We start from the raw sequence: 10,604 nt of genomic DNA on the forward strand, positions 1-10,604 counted from the left end.
GCTAGGGGCCCGATCCAGGACTCGATCTCAGCACCCTGGGATCATGACTTGAACCAAAGGCAGACGTCTAACCGACTGAGTCACCCAGGTGCCCTTCTAGGGAGTTCTTCACTTGGATGTGGTTGTCTCCTCAATTAAAAGCCAGAGTTGTGTATATAACTATATACACTGCTTCCACTATGTGGGAGGGTTGAAAAAAGTGAAGCGAGACATAAGAGAGAGTTAAGTCATTCCCAAGGTGACCAGTGCTATAAACTGACTGAAGAAAAAAAAAAAAAAGAAAGAAAGAAAGAAAGAAAGAAAGAAAGAAAGAAAGAAAAATCTCCAGAGGTTCCAGCCTTAGACAGACCCAGCAGTAGCAGTACTTAGGGAGAGGAATAGTTAGAGCTAAAGAAACACAGCTGACAGAAACTCATCTTAAAGTGTGAACTCCAAGCAGTTGCTGACAGAGTCTAAGAATCCTCAGTAGTTTAAGAACTCTGATTCAAGAAGTAACCATCCCAATACAGAGCTATGAGAAACATTCCTATATTAAGAATAGCATACCACATAGAAGACAGGTCTTAGTATTAGAAGAAAAGCAGGAGGAAATATGGAGACCTATACATAGATCGGGCATAGATATTTCCCTTTGGCATTTCTGGATAAATCTATTGCCAGGTCTATTGCCAGGCATTTCTGGCTAAATCTATTGCCAGGTCTCTAATGAGTTAAGATCCTGTGATGGCTTGAGTATATGCTATTTGTAGTTTCATGTGTGCCTGTGCTCATTTGCTGTTAACTATGCAGAACTTGGACGTAGTACATTCTTTGATATGAGTTTAATTATCCTCATTTAATCCTTTTTGTGTTCATCATAAGAACCAATGTGAAACTCCCCAGCAAATACTGTGATGAATAAATGAGCTGGACTGAATGTGCCCAGCAGACAATCAAAACCAAGATTCTGGTGATTAGAGTAAACAACATTAGCAACAGCCCTTCCAGAATGTTGCTTCAGCAGGATTATTTCTATCCGGGTATGCCACACAACTTACTGGAGGATCACAGAGCTACAGAAGAAGGCTCCCAGGAGATCTGGTTGCCATATATAACTCTCCTCAAAGACAGTGTGATTTGCCAGAACTCAATGACCTACCTACCCCCAAATCTTCACCTTCATCAGCCAGGCATGAGCCTGAAATTCTTCACTCTCTTTGTTAAAGAAGTGTAATATTAGAATGTAATTGGGGGAAAGGGGAGAACACTTTTAGCTCTCAGCGTCTACACAAACATCTTTGTATCAACAAGTAAGGGGTCTTGAATACAGCAAACATATTTTAAACTTGACCCAAATCTAGATTTGGGTCAAGTAGTTGCACAAGTACAAATGTAATTATGAACTTTAAAACACTTTGAAGTCACAATAGAACTAGAAGAACTGAAATATTAGGTTATCACAGGCATGAAACAGGGTTGCTTTAATGGTGGAGGGCAATGATGAGGCAATAGAGCCCGTAGAATGGAGGAGCGTGAAGCCATCATCGCTAGAGAGCATCACAGCATTTACAAGACTAGGAAAAGAGTAAAGAAAAGGGAATCCACTGATTCCGAAAAGCAAAAGATCACAAGGCTGCCCTAAGTGGCCCTAATGCTTCCATTTAGCCCTCGATATTTTTGCTGCCAGCTTCAGGGGATAAAAAGTGAAGGAAAAGTGGACAAATATAAATATCGTGCTTTCTTGAACAGAAAATATGGAGAGAGTGGATGCTCAATTCACTATATTCTGAGTCCCTAGTCTGTGTCAAGCCCTGAGCCCAGCACTCTCCTTCCACTGGGTCAAGGAATAGGCCACAGAATACATGTTACCATAGCAACATACCAGTGAAAACACCTCATGCCCCACCTACAATGAACCTTCTATTCTAAATATTCCCAAGATCCATTTCCAATAGAAACAGACTTTTCGGGGCGCCTGGGTGGCTCAGTGGGTTAAAGCCTCTGCTTTCGGCTCAGGTCATGATCCCAGGGTCCTGGGATCGAGCCCCGCATCGGGCTCTCTGCTCGGCGGGGAGCCTGCTTCCTCCTCTCTCTGAATGCCTCTCTGCCTACTTGTGATCTCTGTCTGTCAAATAAATAAATAAAATCTTTAAAAAAAAAAAAAAAGAAAGAAAGAGACTTTTCTTCGCACTTCTGAGAAAGGACTGTGATTACTGATTATTATTTATTTACTTATTGCCATAAAGTTTAGTAATGTCATACAAAACCTCAGCACTTGAAAAGAAAGTGGACTTTCAATGGGCATGCAAGTTGCTTTTCTTTGAAAGACTACCACCTGCTTGACATCTGGACAGAATATCAAGAGCTTTTACTGCAACTCTCAATTTCATCTGCCAAAATGAACTTTAATATTGTCTTTAGGAGCTATAAGAAATAACACTAACCAAGGCATGGTGATACCTTTATCTGGTTGGGATCTCCTCACTTCAGAGTTAAGGAAGGGTGAAACTAAAGTCTGACCTTGCCGGGTCATGGGGTGCTGGCTCTTCCTGTCTTGGTCAGAGAGCGCCCCCTACTGTATCTGCCCCACTGCTTGCCTCACAGCCACCACATCCTCAGGGCCAAGCATTCCAAAGCCCATAGCTTTGAAAGCCCAGGGCCACTTCCTATATTTATAAGCATCAGTTGGACAAGTGTGTCTTGGACCATAGGGTAAAGAAAGAAGGAGGAAGGGTCAGCTTTGAAGTTTGGAAAGAAGAGTGTATTGGAGATTCACAAGGAGGGTTTTAGATTTCTTCTTACTGCCCAGACACCTGGTCTGACACACTCTGCTTTAGTCCACTTTCTCAGGCTTCTCTGCCGCCAGTCCTCTGCACCGAGTCTACACCAGACACAATTCCTCACCATGTCCTATATTGTTTCCCATGGTTTTGCCCATTCCATTCCCATTGTCTTGGCCTCAGCACATAGCCCAAACCTGTCTATCTTTCAAGGACTAGTTAAGGGTGTTTTTCTCTCTCCATGAAAGCTTTTTTTTTTTTTTTTTTTAAGATTTTGTTTATTTATTTGACAGAGGGGGAGAGATCACAAGCAGGCAGAGAGGCAGTCAGAGAGTGTGAAGGAAGCAGGCTTCCTGCTAAGGGGAGAGCCCAATGCGGGGCTCCATCCCAGGACCTGGGGATCATGACCTGAGCTGAAGGCAGAAGTTTTAACCCACTGAGCCACCTGCCCCACCATGAAAGCTTTCTTGCCAGTCTTTGCAGTTCTTCATACTACACATGGTCAATACCAATTATCAGTGAAACTCCCTAGTGGCACCTCTTACAAGTTTAAGTGTGTAATTCTTTCCTGGTTCTATAAGTTGTATCATGCTTTGGGATGATGTTGCCAGCAGGCTTTTAAGTTCCGGGGGGTAGGGGGGAAGCAGTGACATGAGATTTACCCATGGCACACAGCACCAAGAATAGGGCCTTGGACCTGACAGGAACTTTTTCTTTATTTAATCCTTTCTTCTCTAAAACTTCTTTCATTCTGTTCTGTATAATTCTTTGTAGGAGCTTATCTTTGTGAGAGAGCTCTGAATTCAGTCGTTAACCCCATAACATGTATTCTCTTGTCCTCATGGCACAGCAGACAGGAGGATGGGTGGGAGCATAAGCAAAACCAAAGAATGAGTAATTTTTTCTTTGCTTCTAGGGGCTTCTCACTATCCAGTATGTCAATGAGCTTAATTTTAATTACCCAACCATGCTATGGAAATTCTTGAATTCTTTTATTTCATGAATATCAAGGATATAGCCAGCTCTAAACTATGGTAGCTAAGACCATAAATTTTAGAGAAAGAAAAAAATTGAATTTAATTTTCTTGTTTACCATTTAAATCCCAAGTAACCTTGGGCATGTTTCCTGGCATCATTAGACTTGTTTCTTCATATGTAAAATAAAGATAACATTCCTCTAATGCGATATTTGTGAGAACAAAATGAGTAATATGTGCAAAGCACTTATCACAGTGTTTAATAGTAAGCATAATCAATGGTTGTGTTTATATTCACAAGACCTAGCAGGGAGGTCACAGGAAGTATTCAACACACACACACACACACACACACACACACACACACACACACACTGAAAATAGACAAGAACAGATCCATCCCAGCCCAGGCCCAAGGAACGGATCTAGCCTACTGAGCAATAAGTAGCAGCAGTGTGTAAAGATTCAACTCCAGGCCCCATTCCTCAATGTATATCATTTGTCCCCAAAACTCACTGAAGACAACCTGCTCCTCCTGCTCTCATCTTCTCAGTCTAAACTCCTCCCAACTTCTACTTCTGGTTGGTTCTGATTTGATGACAGAGTAAGACATGCCCCAGTATTCTGGCCAGCATGCTCTTAGACTCAGTTGAGCAGTCCCATTCTGGGTCCACATACCCTCTACACTGAGAGGATGTTTTTCTCTCCTTCCCATCCTGTCTAGGGAAGCCCTTCTCATCTCTCCAAGGAAGGGAGATGGGCCACAAACATCCAAATGAGCAACTAGCTAACAAAAGCAAAAATATCAGTTGTCTATTCGAGAGATGAATACATATCCAACTTTGTGATTATATTTTCACTGGTTGCTGAGAAAGTATTCCACATTCTAATATGTATTCTCATCTGTCTACTATCAGAGACTAATGTTCACTATTGTTAATTTCTAACACGATGTATAGTATACGTCCTATGATTGGATATGCCGGAGTCTCTTGGAATGGAATGCTGATTACCCACATATGAAAGACAAAAAGGTGTGAGCTTGTCAGAGTGTATCCCTGCTTTGTTTAGTTTAGTTTATTTTTAGCACCATTCCCTGGCATACTGATTCTGAGAATCGCTGTTTTACCTATGATTTTGCTTTCAGCTGGTTGTCAGTGAATAATCCCTCAGGTGTGGACTGACATTGCCTTAAGGTGGTTTTAAGTGCAAAAAAAGTATAAGGCTTTAAACACTGTATCTCCCAATGGTGTTTACGCTTCTATATGCGACTCTGGAAGAGAGTCCCAGGAACATGAATCAGTCTCTCAGGGTAAGATTTCAGATATCTTGACAGAGGCTCAAATCCTATCATTTGGGGGCTCATTTACTTCAACGTCCACAAATGTTAGAGCCCGGAGAGTGCAGACTAAAAGTAATAGAAAGATGGAGATTAATATGTAAAATATGCGGCTGTCTCTTTTCACTTAAAATCTGAGGTTAGAAGCTGAGTCATCAGCTCCCAGCTGCTCCAACAAGAGTTTTAGAACAACCAAGGCCACAGCTGTGAAGAGTCCACCCAGGTTTGGCTTCTGCAGTTTCCTTTGTATGAAAAGTAACAGGTCCTTTCTCTCAAGTAAAACCTGTAAACACTGTTCCAGTAATTTTAAAAGAATATCATTTTGAGGGGGCACCTCAGTGGCTCAGTGGGTTAAGCCTCTGCCTTTGGCTTGGGTTCTGGTTTCAGGGTCCTGGGATTGAGCCCCACATTGGGCTCTCTGCTCATCAGGGAACCTTCTTCCCTCTCTGTCTCTGCCTGCCTCTCTGCTTGCTTGTGATCTCTCTCTCTTTCTCTGTAAAATAAATAAATAAAATCTTTTTATTAAAAGAATATCCTTCTGATACTGAAACCACCAATGCAAAGAGAAAGAGGAAATGTCCCTTTTAGCAGGCAGAGTGAGTCCCAAAGACTGAGCCTAAAGCTATGTGAACATACAGCCTCTGTCCTAAAGCCTGAAATTAAATTCAGCAACTTGATATTATTATTTCCAGGGGGCTAAGGGCACAATTTAGTGAGCTCCATGGCCCTAACCCTCAAATATTGTGTTGTCCTATGCCCAGCTTAATATCACAAAACTCACCACTTCATTTTGCTATTGAGTTTTCCTTTGTTTTTATAAGTATTCCTTGGAGGAGACTGTGAAGAAAGAAAAAATCAACCAGTTAAACACACAATAGGATATTAAGAATGGATGTAGCTTGCTGAAATGCCAGAGTACCATAGAGGAGGGGAAGATGGTAGGTGATGCTGAGCACAGCTCAGGGAGAGAGCCTCAAGGAAAACTAGACAGAATCCTGGCCAGGAAATACAGGACCTGCAGGTAGGGGTTGGAGACAGGAATTAAATCCTCACCCTGGAAGTATGTCAGGGAACATTTGAGCCTTGGGTATCAGAGTGAGCTTAAGGGGAACGATGCCTATTCATTGAGCCACCAGAGGCAAAGTCAAAGACTTTCACTACACGAGAAATGCAAAGATGTGACAAAGGAGAGATTTCTAGCTTCATTCAGTAACCTCTGAATTAGTGTTTTATCCTGATAAAGCCTTAATCTAACTCCATCGTAAGAGTTCCTTGTCCCACACAATCCAAGATTTGTTTCTGGAAGAAGGAAATATGCTAACCCAGAAATATTCCATGAAAGTAATTGCCTGGTAAATTTGTGGGAGGAAGGAACACTTTCTACAGAGCTATTAAATAGAAAATCTGAAAGAAGCTCTAAAGTCAATAGACTAAAATCAAACCATCATGATGCAGTGTGGGATAATGCAGAGAATGTCAGTCAGGGCAGGTGAGAGGGAACTAGAATAATCTCTGGCATCTTTTCCAAACTACACATATCATTCCACACAGAGATTCTGATGGGACCCCAGGGAAAATCTCCCACCTTCACACCCCAGAGAAGAACAGTGCTATTGATGGGCAGGAATCATCAGATTGGCTGAGTGAGAAAAGGATGAGAAATGAGCAAAATGAGAAGAACCACTGGCCTACAGTCAGATGACATGAGAATCAAATTTGGATTCCCACACATACTAAGTTCTTGTTTGAGGCTCTTATTTCATTTCTCTCTGCATCTATTTCCTTGTCTTCAGGAAAGAGAGAGAATAATGAAAGCCACCTTATAAGTTTAATGTAAACATTAAATAAGATATATGATAATGTTATTAAATAAATTTTAGTGGAATCTGAATTGTATTGTGCCATTTATAACTATGATGTTTTATCAAATAAATATGTCAGACTCTACCCACTGTTTTCATTTTACCTTATTTTTATTCATATCAATTTGCCCTGGTTTGTACTAAAAGGATATCCTGGCTTGTATAATTTTAATCAGTTTGTGGGAAAGGAAGTTCTCAAAGGAAAGACTCTTTGCTCTATATCTGATGGAATCACTGGCATAGAATTTAGAAAGCTAAGAAGAAATAACTCATTTACAGTTATTTGATTTCACATGGAAATTTCCTTTGGGTTTGGATTTCTTTTTGTTGATGTCATTGGCACAAAATAAACTGCTGAATACAAAGGTATGAATCCAGTACTAATAAAGCAAAGTGTAAAACTGTACCAACTAACCTGAATTTTATTCTCATTGATTTTATCAATCAACTTGAAGTTGGACAGAAAGTTTTCTCATATTACAAGGTAGCCTACCCAAAAATCTAAGGAATGCCACTTATCCATCAAAATAAATAAATAGTGCGTAATTCCAGTATAGAATACCATCACATAACTAGGTCCTGTAAGTCTATACTCTAAGAAATATAGTCTTGCTTCCCTTTCTCTATTTATGCATCACTAATATTTATGTATCATTAATATATATAATAGTCAACATTGGCATATATATTGGGAAAACCATAAAATTTACAGTTTAGTGGATCAGATGAGAAGATTATGCTGGGATTGACATACTCTACCTCATGGTTTATACACCTAATTGAAGGTTACTGTGCTCTTTGGGAATTCATAGGGCCTTCGGTGAAACTGACAAAAAGATTCATTTTCTTACCATTAATATTCATGTCGGAACCTTTAGAACCCCAGAAAAGAGCAAGGTGTAAGAGGAAACTCTGAAGAGTGTTTAAGAAACACCTCCCCCAAGGAATTATCACCTTTTTCCCCCATCACATACCTCTACCCCTGATCTACCTAAAATTCTGAGCAAAGAAATCAATAGAGCTAAATTAATATAAGTGTGAGTTTATCATTATCTCTCTAAGTAGAATTATGCCCAGGCTTTATAAGCTGCATTTCTTCAGCTTCTTTGCTGTCATAAAATGGAATTTCACTTAGCTGAGGTTGAGAATATTGGACAGAGTCAAGGTGAACATCTAGCAAAGAGCTTTGGAAACACTCCAGGGAGAAAGCTGAAGCCATTAGTCACTGGAACACCAAATGAAATGAAATCATTCTAGAGTTTGCTCCCTCACCTCTTTCCCCCACCGCCACTTTCACTTGGTAACCAGTGGAAAAAACCATTAACACTGGTCCTGTGCTGACCATGAAGTAATACCGAAATGAACAGGAACTCAGTATTTACCTCTTTTCATCTTGAATCTAACCAAGAAAGGATGACAATGTTTCTAATACCTCCTCTCAAAGATGTTTTTAAAGGTACTTATATGAAACAACTGAGAGTTTAAAAAAAAAATCAGGTCATTAATAAAAAATATTTCATAGGTCCAGAAATTTACCTCCTTTTCTAGAGTTTGGATAGAACAGAACAGATACTCATAAATATTCATTTATAAAGCGTTGTTTATAAAACAACCATTTTACAAATGAAGAAAATAAGGTTCAAGAAGTGCAAATGATTTGCTCTGTCACGGAGCTAGTTAATAGAAAAGCAAGTTGTTTCCTACACGTACTATCTTACTTTTTTGTTAATCATTTATGCATAATTCTATTATATCCACAATATTATCAAAGAACTGTGAGTGATACAAAACCAAACGAGTCATAGTTCCTGCTCCCAAAGTTATTCTTATTAGATACTTTATACAAAGCAATAAGAATAATCACTATTTATCAAAATGCATCCTGTGAGGAAAACTAGACTCATGTGCCACGGTCACATACCCTCCAGAGAGGAGTGCTGTGTTCCTCAGTTTACAGAGGGGGAAGCTAGGATACAAAATGGTCCTATACTGGTCTCAAATCACACAATTCATGTAAAGCAGGGGTCAAATTTGAACCCAGATCTTAGTTCTTAATTACATCAAGTCCTTTTACAGAAACTTGGCACTTACTTGTAGAGGCTATGGGAAAAACTTTAGCTAAATGTAAAAGAAATTTTTGTAACTCTGGAATAATTGACCATAGGAACCTGTGGAATTTCATCTGCTCCCACGCCCACGCCCAGTTGACTTAAAAGTGAGAAGATACTGAGTTACAGTTTCCATGTAAGGGTAGGCTCCCTGATTGCCTAGTAGGAAGTGAAACCAAAGGGTATCTCGGGGTTTCTTCCATCCTGTGACTCTAAGGGAAATCAATAATATCCAAAAAACCGAAACAGACTCTCTCCTGTGTTTTCCCTTACATTCAAAAGAGCTTAAAAGTGATAAATGTATTATAAACAAAGTAGCTACACAATACTCTTGGGGGGAAAATGTGCATGGGCTATGAAGCTTTAAGGTGGTTCCTAGGAGATTTTTCAGTCTCTCATAGTAAAGCTTGATACTGAAGTTTGGGCAGAGGTGTGTGTTTGTGTGCAGTGACTAAGCCCGTGTGTGTGGGAGGCAAACATTGCAGATGGCTGAAAAATATGCTAAAGCTGGAAGACCCATGTGATGGTTGGCATCCTGAAAGAGAGACAGATGTTTCCTCAAAAGAAGAATTTTAGAACAAGTTGTTTGCTGCCCTGTTTGGGCTTGATTCTTTAGCTGCATCTCAAGGTCATATCCACACAGGAAATATTGCAGCGGTAACTACGCGTCTCCCTCTGTATCCCAAGAATGAGACCGAGCACCAGGAAAGATCCAGCTAATTAATCACAGGGCCTTTACTAATACTGCCTGTCATTGGAAATACTTTTTTTTTTTTTTTTAAGTTTTCAAGATGTTTTCATGTTCTGTTATGCTTGCTTTGGGAATATTGCCTTGGTTCTAATGCTGGGCCCCCTGCTGTGCACCAAGAGGCTCTGTACCTTTCTTTTTCTTTTTCTTTTTTTTTTTTTCCCCATAAAAGCCAATCCTCTAGTACTCACTCTGTAATACAATATCTCTTCTCTGCTAAAGTAGATGCTCATTTGATGGCAGGCAGCATAACTATCTTGTTAACCATCAAATTCCAAAGCCCAACACAATGCCAGATGCAAACCAAGCTCTCAAAAACATTTTCATCTAAGTACTCCTCTAAGAATAGAGATTCTCAGATATTCTGGAGTGGCAAAGCCTGGGTTGGCTCTTCCGTTAGACTATTGGAACAAGAGCACTCATCTATTTATTCACTCATTTATTCAACAAATATTTTTGAGGATCACCTGGGTGGCTCTGTCGGTTGTTAAGCATCTGCCTTCGGCTCAGGTTGTGATCCCAGGGTCCTGGGGTCCAGTCCCGCACTGGGCTCTCTGCGGGGAGCCTGCTTCTCCCTCTGCCTGCCACGCGTCTGCTTGTGCTGGCTCACTCTCCCTCTCTCTCTCTGACAAATAAATCTTTAAAAATAACAACAACAACAAATATTTTTGAGTTCACACTATGCATCACGCATCGTCAGGCGCTGAGTTATTGGGATTTTACCATGAAAAGAACAGACAAAAATCTTTGGCTTCATGGATCCTGCATGTCAGCCTAACTACACTTGAAGAAATTTAAACATCTAGCTGCT

The sequence above is a fragment of the Mustela nigripes genome, chromosome 1 (assembly GCF_022355385.1).
Source record: "Mustela nigripes isolate SB6536 chromosome 1, MUSNIG.SB6536, whole genome shotgun sequence".
Classification (NCBI taxonomy): Eukaryota; Metazoa; Chordata; class Mammalia; order Carnivora; family Mustelidae; genus Mustela; species Mustela nigripes.